Here is a 20,336-nt window from a genome sequence, read left to right as displayed (position 1 = left end):
AGATCTGAAGATCATGGTTTGAAGTCAGCCCAGGGAAAGAAAGTCCATGAGACTCTATTTACAATTAACTACCCTGAAAAGCCAGTAGTGGAGCTGTGTCTCAAGTAGTAGCAACATTGGCCTTGAGCAAAATAAAGCTAAGGGAGCAAGATAAGGGGTGACATTGTCAGAAGAAGGAGGAGGAGGAGGAGGAGGAAGAGGAGGAGGAGTTGGAGTTCAAGCCCAGGACTGGCAAAAAAAAAAAAAATTACTATGTTCTGGATTTAAGATCTCTAAATTTAAGAGAATTCTTACACTTGCCACTTCTTCCACTAGCAAATCAATCATTCCTCATTCTTCCCATTCCTTTTCTTTTTTTTTTTTTTCTTTTTTCTTTTTTTCAGTCGGGTTTTTACTCTCAGCCTGGGCACTGTCCCTGAGCTCTTCAGCTCAAGGAGAGCTCTCTAACACTTGAGCCACAGAGCCACTTCTGGTCTTCTGGTTGTTTATGGGTGATAAGAGTCTTATGGATTTTCCTGCCTGAGCTGGCTTTGAACTGTGATCCTTACATCTCAGTCTCCTGAGTAGCTAGGATTACAGGCATGAACCACTGCCGCTTGGCTTCCCCTCACCGTTTCTATGAAGCAAGTGTCATCAATCAGACTGCAGTGCATGGATAGATTCCCTGTGTAAGGATGCCCGTCTGAGACACTGCAATGTGAAGGGAGAGAGGCATCTCTGACAAAATAAGCTCCTACCAGTGCTGTTTTATTGAAATCAAGGTTCTCTATTATAGTCACTACTACTAATATAGTAAGAAGATTTAGGAGCTGCTTTTCAAGTCCAAAGATAGAACATGAGTTTTTAATTTTAGAAAAGGAAATATTTAATGTAGGTAAGAGAAAATAACTTACCAATTCAGATTAAAGAACCCTGTTTTCTGAGTATGAACATTTTCTTTTCTTTTTTTTTTGGGGGGGTCCAGTCATGGAGCCTGAACTCTCGGCTTGGGCGCTGTCCCTCAGATCTTCAGCTCAAAGGCTAGCGCTCTACAACTTGAGCCACAGTGCCACTTCTGGCTTTTTTCTTTTTGATTATGTGGTGCTGAGGAATCGAACCCAGGGCTTCATGCATGCAAGGCAAATGCTCTACCACTGAGCCATCTTCCCAGCCCCAGTATGAACATTTTCTGAGTGTGAACCTTATTTTCTAAGGGACAGAAAGGACCAGGAACCACCTATAAACAAATAAGTCTGTTTTAAGGAAAAATATAATTGAATTAATATGAATTAACATGCTACTAGGTAGTTATTTTTAAGACAGCAATCTGTTTTAAGTTGGACACTGTGACACTCACTGCCTGTAATTTCAGCTACAAAGGAGACAAACAGAAGAATCGCAGTCTGCGGCCAGCCTGGGAGAAAAGTATAAAACCCTGTCTGAAAAATAACCACAAGTAAAAGGGGGTAGAAGCATGGTTCAAGTGGTGGAATATTTGCCTAGCAAGCACAGGCCATGAGTTTAAACCCTAGTACTCCCAAACAATCAATCTGTTTAAAATCAATTTGTGTTCCTATTTGAGGGAGCTTGTGTGCATCATAATCAAGGGAAAAGGGGATTATAACTTCAGGCATGATTCATCAAATTCACCAAAAGATAATTAGTAACGGACAACTGCTTCATCGTAAACAATCTAGATTGAGTCCTTGCACTGTATTTGACAACAGACATGAAAAGAAAGCTATCTTTCAGAACTTCTATAGTTATATAACTCCATCATTCCACAGTTTAGCTGAGGAGTTATATACTGGTTTCTTCTACCAGACTTATATGAAGTATATAGATACATCCTGTAAGAAACATCAAATCTCTTAAATTCAATCTCAGTGGAACATAAACTCTGAAAAGCAGGCAAAAACCAACTCACACTTACTGATGTGATGTTCACCCAATACATTACCCATCATGGTACTCTTTCACCATTTGAAAGATGAAAAAGTGATGTCAGTTTACTTTTTTAACGAGTAGCAAAAGTAAAGTGAAATGTGCATTAAACTGGAATAATTTCTCCCTTAAAGTATGGTTTCTAGTGACATCTAGGTTGAACACCAGAAATATTCCTACTAATTTAAATTTTGTTTTCAAATAAACCACTATTACACTACTCTGTAACCAAGTCTGATTACAAATAAAATATTCTACTCTTCACTAATGTCTGTTTATTACTGGATCAAAATGTTCTTTGAATAATAGTTACCATTCCCCGGGGAAGTTTTTTGTTTGTTTGTTTTTGTTAAAGGTTATTCCAGTATTTGCCATAAAACCCTGTGTAGAGGGGACTCAATGATGTTATTTTGCAGGAGAGGAAACTGAAACACAGCAACATTTTAAAATCTGGCCACATTCCCACACAGAATTGAGATCTGACTCTAAATACCTCTTGCCAAACACCACTGGTAAGGCACTCCATAACTTGAACATGGGACCACTACCTCTTCTTAATGACATCACAAGAAGTTTAGGTTTTGTCGTTAAGCAGATTGTGAGTCAAGAAAGTAAGACTGTAGTTTTCTATATAGACCTCTAATTCCCTAAGACCCAAATAAATTCATCTGAGCAAATAATTCATTAAATTTCTCACCTCAAAGGCAGGATAATAAATAAATAGTAAAATCTGATAGCATGAAATTCAAGTTGGGCTTTTTTATAATGGAGGGAAAAGGAAGAATAGATTTAAAATGTCAGATATTATGACATGAAGGGTTGGAGAAAGAAAGCAGCCACCATTTGAAAAGCTGGATAAGTAAAGTATTAGCATGATCGAACAATAGGTATTTGGAAAGAGGACAAGGGAAAAGGAGAAGGGGCCATAAAGTTAAGATTTTTAAAGATTTTATTAATGATTTCTCCCCAAATTCTAGAGCCTCAGCAGAGACCCTTGAAGCATGAGTAATATATGGATAAAGTAGACAGTGCCTAGAGCCTTACAGAATTACAGTCCAAAATGTGAGGCAGGCCAGGGAATCAATGAATAATGGTAAGGGACATTGTGGCATTATTTCTGATGCTTCAGAAGTGTTAGGCTGTTTTCAGACTATGAGAGTGAGAGATGTAGGGGTGTCTTACTAGAGCTTTTGTATTGCTTCATTCTTGAGGAGACAACTAAAACTCTCCATGTGACCTATTTCTCAAAATACTTCACACTCAGGGGCAGAGCATTCACTGTGCCCAAACCACCAATGCCACCTTATTCTCAAGTGTAGCTGCACAAGAAGGTATGGTCATCATGCAGTCTAGTTTCTCAAGCTTCTGCAAGCTCTTCTGTTTGTGGAGCAAATTTAATTTAATTTATGTAGATAACTCATAATATATCATCACAGACTCCCCAGCTGCAGCCCTTCCACACCCCACATGCCCTTCCTAGCATTCTGAGTTACTTCCTGCACACAGAGCATGAATGAAGCCGTGGGAAAAACCCAGAGATCCCCTTCCCATGACTTTGAGGGAAGACTGTCTTTGCAGAAAAGCTTGGACCAGCTTCTAGGAGAAAAAAATTGTAATTTTCTAGGCTATATTTAGGTTATGTGAATATTTTTAGGCTTATTTATTGGGTATAAGCAGTGAATAGCCCAAGTATGTTTTTAACTTTCTAGCAATCACTAATGACCAAAATGTATTAGTAGGTAAATGAGGGAAAATATAATATAAAAATATATACTTTACAGAGTAAAATTTCAGATGGCTAATGAATATTTGGAAACAATTCCCAATATTAATAGCCATTTTCAAATCCTAATAGACCTGTGGTGTCTCTTTCTTCACTTAAGAGTCCAGGATATATTTCATCACAAAACAATGATTTAGCTGTATGAATTAGCTTCATTTGCTAATTCTTCAATGTGTACCTATATCAAAACATTACATTGTATGCAATAATAGATGCAATTGTTATTTATCCAAAGAATATAGATGCTATTCTTTTGTTTATTTTGCAGACAAGAACTAGCTACATTGCTGGGCTGACCTAGAACTTGTTTTTCTCCTCTCATCTTCTGTAGTGCTGGAATTACAAGTATGTGCCATCATGTTTGATTTCTGAGAATATATTTTTTTAATTTTTAGGATAAATTTATTAAATAATAAATTTTAAAAATATTTTAAAAAACCTACCAACCTCATAATCTATACCTGTAAGACATATTCTTCAATAGTGAAGGACATTAAAGACACTTCCAAACAAAACTAGTAAGAGAAATAAAAGAATTAGCATTGCTCAGTGCTGGTGGACTCAGAGGAGACTGACACTCTTCTTTATTAATAGGAGTGTTTATTTTTTACAATGTCTAGAATACAATTTTTCACTGCACAGTAAAATTTTTTTAAATATAGAATGTCTACTTCAATGTATTGTGAATTATGCTGATGTTAATTATTTAATTAATCATGCAATTAATTAAGATATAATAACTAATAACTCCTGCTAGCATAGTTCATTTTGCCTATTAATGTAAAAGAAGTCATACAACTAATAAATTTTGTAGCTAGTTTCTTTGGATAAATTATATGTAACTCATCTAAATAGTGTCAAGATCTCACATATTTCAATATGTGAGTATACATCAACTAATTTCTTTGTCAATTTGCTATTGACATTTATGCTATTTATAATTTGGAAATGTTAGGAAGAAAGCTCCAAGAATCACTGCTCTCGGAACTGCTGAGTTACAATGCAGAAATACCTTCAGCTTTCATAGATATCTCCAAACGGTTTTCTGATGTGCTGTATTAAGTTGCATTCCTACAAATCATGTATGAGCATTCCACTTGTTCTATCTACATCCTACACCTTTCTTCACATTCCCTATTGGCATGCACTTTCATTGCAGCCTTTCTGGTGAGGGCGCTGTTCATCTCCTTGTGATGTAATTGCATTTCCCATATGACGGATGATGTTAAGTAACTATACACACGCTTACTGATCATTTGAAAAAGCCCTTTCCTAAAACCCCTGTTTCTAATAGAATTTGAAAAGCCCATATACCATAACTCATCATTTATACTATTCAACATACTTATACTATTCACCATATTTTTTATAGAACAATGTATAATAAGAAATTGCTTTTTATAGAAACACTGGAGCCAGAAGGGAAAAAACAGGTAGTTACCACCTGAAATCTTATCTATTCAGGAGGCTGAGATCCAAGGATCGAGTTTCAAAGCCAGCCCCTGAAGGAAAAGAAAAAGCCAATAGTAGAGCTGTGGCTCAAGTGTCAGAGCCCTAACCTTGAGCAAAAAAGCTCAGGAACAGCACCCAAGCTCTGATTTCACACTCCAGTACACACACACACACACACACACACACACACACACACACACAGGAAACAGCCCACATGCTTAGAAAAATATGAGAAAGTAGGTAATTATCTGTACTATGATACAATTCAATTAAAAAAATAACAGCACTTTGAATGTTGTTTTGCCTTACAAGATAAGTAGAGCAAACTAGAAAAAACCCCTAGACAAAAAAAAAAATCACATTTTTTGCACAACTATTATATGTGTGTGTATTGTGTTCTCTAAAACAGTCATTTCCCAGCAATACTTCTGATTTTGAAAGCTGATAAAATGAGATTAACTGTGTGGATGTATTTAATGATGTGAATGATGTATTACACAGCTGTTTTTTCATAGTTCTCCAAATACCTAATAAATCTGTTACAGAAGGCAATCTGGGTGCAACATCTGTTACCCATTGATCACCAGGATGAATTCAGGGAATCTGGCTGGCTAGGCTAGTGTCCCATCTTCCCATGCCATGCCATGGGGGGCCCTCTGAACTACAAGCTCAAAGAGGATGACCTCCAAACAAGATCTCAAGCTTATTTACAATGCCAAATTTCTAGGACATGAGCCCTATCCAAATAGGTGCCAGTCTGCCTGCCTTTATAAAGGAGAGATAAGAAAGCAGTGGGTGGTGCATGCCTGTAATCCTAGCTACTCAGGATGCTAAGATCTGAGGCTTGAGGTTCAATCTAGCCTGGGCAAGCAAGTCTGTGAGACCATAAAAATAACAGAATAACCCCTCTGTACGGTATTTTCACAATAATAAAAAAATACCAGAATAAAACTAAGCCAGAAGTGGAGCTGTGGCTCAAGTGGTAAAGTGCCATCCTTGAGCAAAAAAGATAGAGACAGCACCCGGGTTCAGAGTTCAAGCCCAAGAACAGGCAAAGAAAAGAAAAAAAGAAAGAAGAAAGGAAGAAAGAGCTGAATCAAGGGAGAAAGGAAAAGAGGAAAGAGGGAGTGGGGCAGGAGGGAAGATAGAGAAGAAAGAAAGGAAAAAGGGAAGAATAGAAACTTTAAGGATATAATGACTTTCCATATATGCAGTAATTTGTGAATATTCAACTTTCAGTTCAGAAATCAGTCATTTGTGATTTGCTTATATATTAGCACTTTTTTTACTTCAGTTCTTCTAAAGAGAAAAGACAGGCATGATTATTGTGGCCATTAGAAACTACTAGTAGTGAAGGCATAGCCCTATTAGTCCTATTTCTTTATCATCTTCAGCTTTGATATAAAAAGTCAGGCTTAAAATTTTTCTCAAGGCCAAATGATTATACAAGGCAAGATCAAAATTCAGACATACTGACTTCTAATGTGAGCAAACTCAGGCTGAGAAAGTAAAGAAGCTTAAGTGAAAACAAGAAGACAGTAAATTGCCTGTCACAACCAAAGTGATGTTCTAAGATGTTCTAATATGATGTCCAACAGTGGTGAATCCTAGGATGTGGGGTAATGGAATGCAGGTTGGGTTGTAATAAGTATGATGTCAGAATAGGTCATTTTGAAAAGAGAATATTGGCTACTATTTATCAGTGAAGCAAAGAGAATGCCAGGGAAAGAATCAATGGACGAGTCTCTGGTAAAGAAGGCACTGATGAGTTCCAGGGGTAGCAAGAAGGAAGATACAGATAAAAGGCAGGTAGCAAGGTTGGAAATAGTGACTAAAACCATTGCATAGGCAGTGGCCGGATTACATTGACCCTCACAGGAGTTTGGACAGTCAAGTGGACAGTCTTTAGGAATGGAGGGTTTGAGCAGCATGATCTAATGGTTTAAAAACATTATTCTTATGGTGGTATGCAAAATAGACCAAAGAAAGAAAGCTGAGTGATCAAGTATAATACAAAGTACTAGGAAATTAATGATGAGTAAAAGACACTAATGAGCCAGGCATGTTGGCACACACCTGTACTTCCAGCTTTGCAGGAGGCAGAGGTGGGCGGATCACAGTTTAAAAAGCTCAAGGTGGCAGATGGGGAGTTATCAAGACCATATTTCAAAAGACACGCCCAGAGTAGTAGCACACTATAATCCTAACTCCAGAGGTAAAATCATTGTTTGAGGCTAGTTCACTATAATCCTAGCTCCAGAGGTAAGATCATTGTTTGAGGCTAGTTCATGACAAAAAAAAAAGAAAGAAAAAAAAGTGAAAGTAAACCAATGCACCTCAGATTGTGTAAACCCAGAGTTTATACACCAAGTACTGTCAAAAAGAAAAGAAAAGCCAGAAGGCAGGTAGGTATTAGAGGAGAGGGGGGGAGTGGAGAGGGGGGAGGGGAAGGGAGAGAGCAGAGGCAGGGGAGGGGAAGAGGAAGGGAGAAGGGGAGGAAGAAAGACATTTATGTAAACTCTTGAGCTAGGCTTTCTGGGTTTGAACCTTGGCTCCCTCTCTGTCATGTGGCCTTGGCAATTTATGTTACATTTCTGTTTTAGTGTCTCTCTCTCTCTAGGAATAGAGGTCATAATAAAAAAAAAAGTACTTTGCTCCTACGGTTGTTGCAAAAATTGAGTTCATACATGTTTAGAACAGTTCCTGGTGCAAAATAAGCCCATCATAAATGCTAGTTATCAACATTAGAAACTGTCAATGGCTGGGCACTAGTGTAGCTGTAATCCTAGCTACTCAGGAGACTGAGATCTGAAGAACATGATTCCAAGCCAGCCGGGGCAGGAAAGTCCATGAGAACCATCAGAAAACTGGAAGTGGTGCTGTAGCTCAAGTGCTAGAGTGCTAGGCCTGAGCTGAAGAGCTGAGGGACAGCACCCAGGCCCAGAGTTCAAGCCCCACAAGCCTGCCAGTGGTACTCACAGGACACTATGTTGATATTTCAACTATACTACTTGTGAATGAGGGTGAGGATGGGAGGGAAACACCGAGAAAGAGCAAGGGAAGGGGTGACATTGTCCAAAGAGAAATGTACTCTTTACCTCACTTGTCTAATGGTAATCCCATCACCTTTATAATAATCATTTAAAAATAAATTTAAAAATACATTAAAAACTGCAACTAGGGTTTCAAATATGTCACATGACAATGAAATTGATGCTTTACAAAGGCTACAGTGTGTTAGAGTCCTAGGGATACTCAGAGGACTGAGTAGTTCTGGGTGATCAGGTACATAGTAGGCTCAACACAAGTACTTTATTGTTGAATAGCATGCCTTTCCTTTTTCAGATCTCTTTGCTATTGATTTTGAGCTTCACACACTGCTCTTACTGGTATGCAAGAATCATTAATCTCTGCATTTCTTACAGTAGAAGTCTTCTTCACTTTTAACTAGTTTTCTTATTAATTAGTGTTTCCCCTAAGTGTCATATGAAATTCAATTAAAGCCATTTGTTCTTCTAAGGAAAAGTTACGCCTTGCTAACAAATAGTTACTGAAAAAGATACAATCATCCCTAGGGACCACAGAATGTTACTGAAAAAGATACAATCATCCCTAGGGACCACAGAATGGTTTCTGAAATGCCCTCGTGGCCTGAAAGCATCCTTCCTTTTCCTAATTCATTAACATGAGTCATTACAGCACAAGAGCATCTTGCAGTCTCTAGATGAGAACACAAAGAAGGGAAGAAAATGACCTTGTTAAAAGATGTTGTGAATGGCTCCATGTAATTACCAAAATACCACCACAGGAGGGCCCAGTGTCTTTCCTTGAGTGCGTGTTCTTGGGAAGAAAGACCTGTAAGCCTGGAGAGTCCCAAGGACAAGCGCATAAAGGAGATGAATCACTCCCCAGTTTTCATCAGTGAATCACCCGTTGAGATCACCCCTACTTAATTTGAGCTTTTCAGATGTATGAGTCACCACACGAGTCGAGTCGCTGCATTCTAAATTAGAATGAGAACAGATTTCATGATATTCAGTGAAGTAACTGGCAAGAAGTCTTTCTTCTGGAACCCATGTAGTTTGCCTGGACTGTAAGAATGACCCCAAACAGCCAGCTCAGGACCAAGTACTCTTCCCCAGGAACTATAAGAACCTGGCCCAACAAAGTGACTTCCTGATGTGAGAAGCTAGAGAAAAGGCGTGGGTAGCATAGTTCTGCGAAGACCACAGAATTTGCAGACACCCCAGGAATGGGAATCCAGTCAACCAACAGTCAGATTTTTTTTCTTTTATTAAAGATGTCAGCACTTAGAATTGTCTCTCTGATCCAACTCATGCTGTCATTCTGGAATAATTCCATAAACACAAGAATGACTGATGCAGCCCCTAGCCACAACTCCCTTGAGCGTCTTTAGTGCTAATAAGTGACTTTCATCTCACATCTCTAGTTCACATTACCCATGCACCCACACCCTAGATTGTTGTATTCTGTCATTACTTGAAAATATTCCATCTCTTATACACTGAACACAAACCATCCATTTATTGACTATAACCTTCTTTCCAATTTTCTTTTTTTTTGGGGGGGGGTCCAGTCGTGGGGCCTGAACTCTGGGCCTGGGCGCTGTCCCCCAGCTCTTCAGCTCAAGGCTAGTGCTCTCCCACTTGAGTCACAATGCCACTTCCGGGTTTTTTCTTTTTTGCTTATGTGGTGCTGAGGAATCGAACCCAGGGCCTCAGGCATGCAAGGCAAGCGCTCTACCACTGAGCCAACTTCCCAGCCTGATCCAATTTTCTTTTTTTTCTTTCTTTCTTTTCTGGGTTGCTGGAGATCAAACTTGGACTCTAACATTCTTATTCACTTACTCCAGCTCTATTATCTGTGCCACAATAATTATTACGGCAATATCAGTAATGAATAAATAATAGCAACTAACACCCAGACAACACTACGTTTACTGAGCTTTCAATTGATACCAGGACTTTATTAAACACTTATGTCATTTAATTGGTGTCTTACAGCATTTAATTCCCAGGACTGTTTTATGAATTACATGGTAAGAACTTTACCCTTTCATGCTCAGCTCTACATAGATCTTGAGCTGATTACACACTGCTCATCATTACAGTGTAACTACATGTAGGAGAGGGTGTTTTTTTCTCTGGAATAGAGAGGTAACAGTGGCATGTTAAATAATGCATTGTATCTGGCATCTGTTAGTTAGGATCAGGCAAAAGGAGATTGCTAAAGGCCATTTTGGAAGTCTAGGGGGTTAAGTATACTGGAACTAAGACATGGCATGTCCTAGTAGGACATCTGAAAGGATTCTGAGGCAGTAAAAGGCCATCAGAGCCAACCAAGGCAGTGAAGAACCAGAGACACTGAGAAACAGCACTACCTCACACCTCTTAAGTGAAATGCTTAAGAATTCTTTACAGTTGTCAGTTTGTAAAGGAAGAAATGCATTTCCCACAGTTCCAAAGGCTGCAAAGTACAAAGTCAAGCCATAGGCAGCTACGGCTCATTTCTTGGTTCATAATGGCGCCTTCTCCCTGCTTCCTAAGTAGGTCTCAAGGCCTGGGAACAGTGCCCGGTGGTTTCGTAGCTCTGTACTCTGGCTCTTGGTTCAGCACTCTGTCATCCTTCCTTTCTCAACTGAGTAGTTTTTGCTGAAATTGGGGAATAAGAGAGTTCTAGTAACCTCTTTTCATTTTATATTTTCTTGGTACTTTTCAGTTCATATGAGTAGTATTTCTGTTGATATGATTTTCCCAAAAGCACAGTGTTCTTTATCACTTTCCTGGGGCCATTGTAACAAATTACTACAAGCAGTGTGGCTTAGAGCAACTAAAATTTATTTTCACTTAGCTGTGAGGGCTAAAAATCTTTTAAACCCAGGTGGCAGGAGGGTCAGGTGCCTCTGTGAAAGGGTGCTTTTCTACCTCTTTTAGCTTTCTAGGAATTCACACACTCATTGGTTTGTAAATGCATCATTCATCCTCTGCCTCTGTCGTTACATGATTTTCTTTGAAAACACTGGTGTTTCCCTCTTCTAATAAGGACATCAACCATTAGAATAAAAGCCCATCCTCATGTTCATGTGAAAACACATGCAAAGACCTCACAGATACTCCCTGACTTACAATGACTCAACAAGTTGTGTCTGTTTTTTGTTTTTTACTTTATACTGTTGCAAAAGCTAATACATTTAAAACTGATTTGCCATCTTTCCCTGGGAAATGTGTGATACAAGACTCGCTCACAATGCTAGACATCAGCAGTGAGCCCTAGTAACCAGGTAGACATGCAATCATTGATACATGTCTCAACTTGTGACATGGGAGTGACTTCTACGAGTTGTAGCTCCCTCGATCTATGTTCAGTCGTCAATGGCATTTGAATTCTTCTCATGTTTTGAATCTCTGTTTTTAAAGGGTTCCTGGGCCAGGTACAGGTGGTTCACGCCTGTAATCCTGGCTTCTCAGTAGGATGAGATCTGAGGATCAGAGTTCAAAGCCAGCCCAGAGAGGAAAGTCTGTGAGACCCTTATCTCCAATTAATCACACATAAAAAACCCAGAAGTGGAGCTGTGATGCAAGTGGTAGAGTAATATCCTTGTGCAAAAAGGAGCTCAGGGACAGTACCCAAACGCAGAGTTAGGGCCCCAGAACCAACAAAAATAAAATAAAATGATAATAAAGAGTTCTAGTGATTAGATTAGGCCCACCTAATTGATCTCCCTATCTGAAGTCACCTGAGTATTAACTCGATAACTTTTGTAAAATCACTTTTGCCAAAATAACAACATAACAGAAATAACCCCAGAAGACAGACAGCATGCAGAGTCCGCCTAAAATTCTACTACACATTCTTACACTGAAAACCCTGTAGAAATTTATTAATAGTATGGACAATGAGTTTTCCTTCCTACCTTTTGTTTTATATACTAAAAACAAATCAAGCTAAGATATGGAATAACTTAGATAACATCAACAGATAAAGAGATAAAATGTAAAATACATAAACCTGAAATATTATGCAGCCTAAAAAAAGAAAGATATCCTATCATTTGCAGAAAAAAAAAGGGATGGAACTGGACGATATTATGTTAACTGAAATAAGCCAAGAAAACAAGTATCAAATTCTCTCTCATGTGTGGAAGCTGAGGGAATATATATATATATATATATATATATATACATATATATATATCTTATTATAAAACAGTGATTACTTGAGACTGTAAAGGGGAGGTGAATACAGAAGAAAGGGAAGTTGGATTTGATTAGTGAGCACTGGATTCACATATTGAAATATAACACCGAACTCTATCACCATGTGCAATCAAAAATTTTAAAAAATGTTCATATCACCCGATGTGAACAAAATAACTATACTGTCAAAGCTCACAGAACTCATAAACTTTATAGACCACAATAAAAACAATTTCCCCCATGAAGGTTAGTGTGACTTTAAGTATCACTATCTCATAATACTGTGAAATTTATGTAATCACAATCACAATTTTAAAATGCTATAAAAAATTAAAAAATAAAAATTTTAAACCAAGTGCCAGTGGCTTGTGCTCATAATCCTAGCTAGCTATTCAGTAGGATAAGATCTGAGGATCTTAGTTCAGATCCAGCCTGGACAGGAAAGTCTGTAAGACTCTTCTTCAACTAACAAGGAAAAGCTGGAAGTGAAGCTGTGGTTTACACAGTAAAGCACTAACCTTGACTGGAAAAGGCTAAGGGACAGAGCCCAGGACCTGAGTTCAAGTTCCAGGATCAGCATGCACGCGTCCACACACACACACACACACACATACACACACACACATACACACACACACATACAAATAAATGAGTAAATAAATAAACAAATTAATTAAAATAAAAATTCATAACTAATCAGGAAAATCAAGATTTATACTGTTACTAACATACCTCATTCAAATCATAGTACCCATACAGAAGAATGGTAGCGCTATTTGTCCATTTGCAGTAACTATTACCATTAGCATAAAGTGTTCATTGACAAAGACAGCATGGTAAATTTCTAAAAATTACATTGAAAGGCTTTTCTGCAAATTCCCACACATGTAAGCATGCATACACTCACATATGTTTCTAACAAAACAGATTTATTGACAAGGTTTGAAAGTAGGAGGTTGAATGCCATGCCAAGCTTTTTACTTTATCTGCTTTTATGGAAAAAGAAATCAAAACACTAAGGTCCCATTAGCTATAATCAACTAGCTGCTCCCCACTGGAACAGCGGAGCAGAACTGCATGAGGCAATTGGATTTCAGCTTTTCCACTCATCCATCAAGTGTTTGCTGAGCTGCCACTCTGTGCAACACACAGGAGTACAGAGAACATAAACCCCAGAGAAGGCTATGGAAGTTTCTCATGCAGCCAGCAGGCAGATTTCATATTTCATTTAAATGTGTCAAGCTGGGCTGGGTATGGAGCTTATTGACAGAGTGCTTGCCCGGCATGACAATAGACCTGGGTTAGGTCCCCAGCACCACAAAAATAATGATAATAAATAACCAAATGCATACAGAAATGAGTGAAATTTCTTAAGACACTGGAGAGATCCTAAAAATACTTCCTAGTTAAACAAAAAGTAACCTATATTCCAATGCTTAGTTTCAATTTTTTTCAAAAAAGATGTTTTACATACTGGGTGTGGGTAGCTCATGTCTTTAATCCTAGCTATTCAGGAAGCCAAGATCTGAGGACTGCGATTCAAAGCCAACCTGGGCAAAAAAATCCTTGACACTTTTATGTTCAATTAATCACCAAAAAGCTGGACGTGGAGCTATGTGGTAGAGTGCCAGGCTTGAACAAAAGAGATTAAGCAGAGTGCCCTGGCCTGGAGTTCAAGTCCCGTACCAGCACTAATTTAACTAATTAGTTTAATTAATTATCTAATTAATTGGTTGAATTTATAAGATTAAAAATATTTTCAGAAACATATGGAAAATTGTAATTCTTTTTTGTTTGAACAGACTTAGTCTTGGGTACTTTGACAAATGAGAATCAGGCAAAGAATGAGATCACACACATTTAAAAATCATATCTTTTCATCAACATCATCTCTTCTTTGGAAAGGTACAGTAGTTATTCCTCAAATGCCAGTTATTTTGAAAAGATCTTGGCTTAATCTTCCTCTAACCTAGCCAGCCTTCCAAATCAACCCAATAGCAAACCTGGCAGAATTTGGGGAAAGAGATTACCAGTCTGCTCCTGAGCTGTTTCCACCAAAGCCCATCACAATTTATTGGGGAAAAAAACCATTAGTTACTTGGAAGGCCTAAGTCCTAGAGGAGTGGTGCATACTGCAGCCCAGCTTTTTAATATTTATCTTCAAATCTTGGCTTCCTGAATCTTTACACTTCACATTCAATTGTTACTCTCTGCAGTTCTTCACTATCTTTCTTTCTTTCCCACCACTACTAGTTCCCCAAAGGCCACCCAAGCACCTGCTGGTTTGGAAGGATCATAACAAAACAAGTATACTTTTAGTAAGAAGTTTATATACTGAAAGAGAGAGAAGCTATTTATGCCTCCTCCTCTCATCCATCACTGGACCAAACTTCTTGCTCTGGGCATGTGACTCAGCCACACAGCTACTGTTCTTCTGCAGAGATGTTTGCCTTCAGGCATTTTTGTGTATAGCTTGGCAGATATTCTGTTTACAGTTGGGATATAGCTAGCTCATTTATTATCAAATGATGACCCATACTTGCAACCTAATTCAACATAATTGAAAAACCTCTCTCAATGTTGCCTGTTCCACTCTATAATAGTAACTTGACCTTTCCTCTTTCTTCTTTCAATCATCGCTTTTTTCATTATTATGATAGTTATTAAAAGCCCTCTCCATGCCGCCCTATGTGCAAGTACTGAATCATTGATTCAGCTCAGCTTGTCAAGGCAGACTTCACCTAAGAAGAGATGGCCAGGGAAGTACAAAAACACATTACAGCATGAGAAATAGAAGGTAGAGGTGAGTGACAAATGCTGCTCCAGGGACAAGAAGAAAGGTCAAAGAAGTTTTCTCAAATGAGGAGACATTTGAATTGAGCTGAAGAGAGAGGATTTCTAGGTAGAAGTGTGTACAAAAGTCTGGACACAGAACACTGTATAAAGAGCTAAGAATTACAGTAACTCAAAATAGACCTTCTTTCCTAGTATCCACAAATCAGAAATGATAATGATGATGATTTAATTTTCCTAAAACTTACGTTAGCCTGGTGGTAACTCACAGGTAGGTGTTCTACCAGCCACTACAGAATCACCCTGTTTGTGAAACTGCACCTTTATATACATTTTGCTTCTATGATAGATTTGTGGGCTTGAATACTCAAAATCGGAAGGATCTTTTCTTCTTTGGTTTATTTTCCAGGAGGTCAGGGGGAGAGAACTTCAGGCATCCTGGAAGCAGGCAAATTATTGTGTGTTGAACCCAGATTGCCTGCAAAGAGAATACCCCCCTACTCCAATGGCAAATGATAAAAGAACATAGAATAGCTGAGAGCAGTGGTATATACCTGTAATCCAAGATCCTTAGAAGGGGCTAGGAACATGGCCTAGTGGTGGAGTGCTTGCCTCACATGCATGAAGTCCTGTTTGATTCCTCAGAACCACATACACAGAAAAAGCTATAAATGGCATTGTGGCTCAAGTGGTACAGTGCTAGCCTTGAGCAAAAGCAGCTCAGGGACAGTGCCCAGGCCCTGAGTTCAAGCCCTGGGACCAGAAAAAAAAACCATAAAAAAAAAAAAACCACCAAGATCCTTAAAAGATCCTTAAATGAGTTAATAGGATTGCAGTTTGAGGACAGTGAAAGCAAAATGTTAGGAAGATGTCTATCTCAAAATATGAGGCTGGGGGCTGGGGGCCTCCCTCATGCCTATAATCCTAGCTACATAGGAGGCTGAGATATCCTCATATCTCAGGTCAAAACTAGACCAGGCAGAAAAGTCTGTGAGACTCTTATCTCCAATTAACTACCATAAAACTGAAAGTGAAGCTCAAAATGGTAGCCACTAACTTTTAGCAAAAAGCTCAGGGATAGTACTCAGACTCTGAATTCAAGCTGTATGACCAAGATAAATAGACAGACAGACAGACAGACAGACAGACAGACAGACAGACAGACAGACAGACAGACAGACAGACAACCAGGCAAGACATTTCATGTTTGTAGTAACAGTTACATAGGAAGCACAAGACCAACCCCAAGCAAAATTCAAGACAATCTGAAAATAACTAAAAAGAAAAAACAACTGGGGACCTGGTTCAAATTGTATTGGGCTTACAAGCTTAAAGCCCTAAATTCAAACTGTAGTACTGCCAAAAAAGAAAAAAAGAGAATCTTTATCTTGGGGTTCATTTCACCTAACATCAACTTATCTGACCTTTTCTGCTTGTCTCAGACATATGCTAGTTATTGCAAATAAGGGAAACCATGGGACCTATGTTTCTTTGGGCCTGGCTTACTTCACTTCATATAATTTATTCCAAGTCTTTCCATTTCCTAACAAATGGGACAATGTCATTCTTTCTGATGGAGGCATAGAATTCCATTGTGTATATATACCACGTTTTCTTGATCCATTCATCTACTGAGGGGCATCTGGGTTGGTTCCATAGCTTACCTATGGTAAATAATGCTGCAATGAACAGAGTTGTGCTGGTAGCTTTAGTATGATCTTGTTTGTGATCATTTGGGTAAATGCTCAAAAGTGGGATTGCTGGGTCATAGGGGAGCTCTATTTGGAGTCTTTTGAGGAACTTCCATACTGCTTTCCAAAGTGGTTGAACAAGTTTACATTCCCACCAACAAATGCAGTAAGGTTCCCTTCTGTCCACATCCCCTCCAGCATCTGTTGTTCTTAGAATTCTGGATTATAGCCATTCTAACTGGGGTAAGGTGGTATCTCACCCCAGTGAGATTTGCATTTCTTTTATGGCTAGGGAGGTTGAGTATTTCTTCTTGTGTCTATACAATAAAAAATATATATTTTAAAATTTTTAAATAAATCTATTATTAAATGCTCAAAATATATATATATTTTTTTAAAAAAATTTGTTGAGAGCAAATGTTGCAACTTCGGTGGGGGGAGGGGAGTAGTTGTGGAGGTGGGAGGGAAGGATGGTAGGGGAAAAACAAAGGAGGAGGCAACAAAGCTCAATAAAAAATGTGCTCATTACCTTCCTCATATAACTGTAACCCCTCTGCACAGCATTTTTACAATAAAAATGTACAAAAAAAGAAAGAAAGAAAATGGGGCAGTATGCTCACTCTATCACTAAAATTAATTAAAACAAAGTATTTTTAAAAACCTAAATTAGCATAATGCATCATGGGCTGTGATTAAATAGGCTCTCTCTGAATGATTCCTGGGCTTAGAACTTTATCCTGCATTATCATAAAGCACAAATGGTTATTTAATATGTTACATTCCATTTTCAAAATAATAGCAAAAAGCAGAGCTGGAAGCATGACTCAAGTGATAGAGCACCAGCCCCAAAATGTTCAGGCCCTAAATTCAAATTTATATGCTGAAAAAAAAAGAAAAAGAAAAAGAAAGAAGAGCTGGGAAGGTGGCTCAGTGGTAGAGTGCTAGCCTTGAGCTGAAGAGCTGAGGGACAGCGCCCAGGCCCAAAGTTCAGGCCCCACAACAGGAAGGAAGGAAGGAAGGAAGGAAGGAAGGAAGGAAGGAAGGAAGGAAGGGAGAAGGAAGGAAGGAGAAGGAAGGAAGGAGAAAGAAGGAAGGAAGGAAGGAAGGAAGGAAGGAAGGAAGGAAGGAAGGAAGGAAGGAAGGAAGGAAGGAAGAAGGGAAAGAAAGGAAGGAAGGGAAAGAAAGGAAGGAAGGGAAAGAAAGGAAAAAAGGAAGGAAGGAAGGAAGGAAGAAAGAAAGAAAGGAAGAAAGAAATATCTATTTAAGAAAAAAAGGGAACTTCTCTATAATTTGCTCAGCTCTCACCTTATCTCCTAGGATGATAGAAAAATGAGACTTGGAAAAGTTAGTAATTTGCTAGCAGGACTTTTGCTTCCTGGTCCCTGACACACACACACACACACACACACACACACACACACACACACACACACACACACACAACACACACACACACACATCATCATCATCATCATCATCATCATCATCATCATCATCATCATCATCGGTGACCATGTGATGTCTGTGTCCACCCAATCCCACCCTCAAGAAAAGGAGTAAATCAAACACCAGCAAATCAAGGAGTCTTGGTCCCAGGCTTCGCAGGCTATGGTTTTACGATTCTCTCCTCACTCACTACCCACTCCCTCCCCTGTGGCTCCAATCCAACATCTGATGTCCCTGGGCAGCTACCACAGCATGACAATCCCACATCTTCATTATTCAAGCGGCAGAAGTCTTGACCAAAATTCCAGAATAAAGTTGATCACTACACTCTGGCTCTGAGCCACAAATACCAGATGATTTAATATTGTGGAGGGAATTGGGACCACATGACTTAATGTAATCCAGGAGATTTAACAGCTCCCTTCATTCATAAAAGGTAGATAAGGGAGGATAGTATTGAATAAGCACCTGGTACTTCATGCTCAGTATACTGCTGTGGTTTTACGATTATGTTTTAATTAGAAATTAGAAACTGCCATTTACTCAGCAAGCATTTATAGGAGTTGACTTTGTGCCAGGTATTGAATGTTAACTTTTTATTCTGGAAAAGGACTCCTATAGATTTTAGATTGCAGCTTGGGAAAGTCTATGACCTTTCATCAATGGCAGATGTTACATTTTACCTGGCTGGAGTTGAAAAGACTTGATTTGAACATATATTTCTAGTTCCTGGATCACAGGAAAGTAAAAAACTGGATTTTTACATAATTGTTCCTTCTCTCTCTTGTTCTCAAGATTCTTATTAATTCCAAAGAATGTGTAAGATGCACCGATCTCCTTGATAGAATCTTTTGAATCTCTTATTGAAGGACAAAGAAACTCAATATTCAGAGTTCCTATTAAGATGTTATCCAGGATAATAAAATTGGCTTTTGAATTACATCAACCTGCTTATTCTTTCATTTATTCTGTATTTTTTTCCAAATAGATAAATAAAGGATACAGACATAGTCAGCTACTAATGGACTACCAAAAGTTAGACCTCCTTAAGACTGTTTAAATGGCTGGAGTCACTTAGACATTCTTTTATCAACACACAAAAGCTTTTCTCATCTGATAGCTTTCTTCATTTCCTTAGTTCCTTGAACAATGTCTAGCATTGAATATCTGAAGCTTTTGGAGATGTCAAGGCACTGTAAAAGCTGTTGTACACAGATGAAAAATTAGAATAAAGATGCCTCCTATGTTAGCTCTTGATGACCAATACTGAATCTCAGTGGCATCATGTCTATCAGTATTTATTTCTTATGGTGTGTAGCATGCTGAAAGATTGGCTGCTCTGAGCTAGGCTCAGCTACAGGGACATGGTTTTCTCCATGAGCATATATGGTAAATTTAGCTAAATGTACAGAGCCATTGTCACATTCCCATCTTAGAACATTTTCAATACTTCATACCCAGTGGTAGCCAAACCACTTTTCCACTCTTAGCCATAGGCAACCGTTAACTTCTTGACTACCTCTACAGATTTGCCTTTCTGACATTTCATATAAATTGGATCATCTTATAGGAGATCTTTTTTATCTCTTTTTTTTCTTTTTGGTGGCCATGGGGCTTAAACTCGGGGCCTGGTTTCTGTCTCTGAGATTTTTTGCCCAAGTTTAGCATTATACCACTTTGAATCACAGCTCCACTTCTAGATTTGGGGCAGTTAATTGGAATAAGTGTCTTATGGATTTTCTGGTACAGGATGGATTTGAACCATGATCCTCAAATGTCAGCCTCCTGCGTAGCTAGGATTACAGGCATGAGCCACAGGTGCCTGGCTATAGGAGGTTTTTACATCTGAGACTTTTACTTAGTGTAATATTATGAGGTCCATCTATGTTGTAGTATGTTTCTCTGATATACATTTTTTAGTTCCTGAATAGTATTCTGTTATGTGAACATAGCCTATTTTCAATATTTTTGTCTCAGGCTCATTCTCTTTGCCTGACATTGTTAACAGTGTTTATGTTTTGTGGGTTTTTT

Source organism: Dipodomys merriami, unplaced genomic scaffold (genome assembly GCF_024711535.1).
Source record: "Dipodomys merriami isolate MVZ:Mamm:240054 unplaced genomic scaffold, mDipMer1.0.p SCAF_7, whole genome shotgun sequence".
In the NCBI taxonomy this organism is placed as follows: Eukaryota; Metazoa; Chordata; class Mammalia; order Rodentia; family Heteromyidae; genus Dipodomys; species Dipodomys merriami.
The sequence above is the reverse complement of the archived record's forward strand: the minus strand, read 5'-3'. Positions refer to the sequence as shown.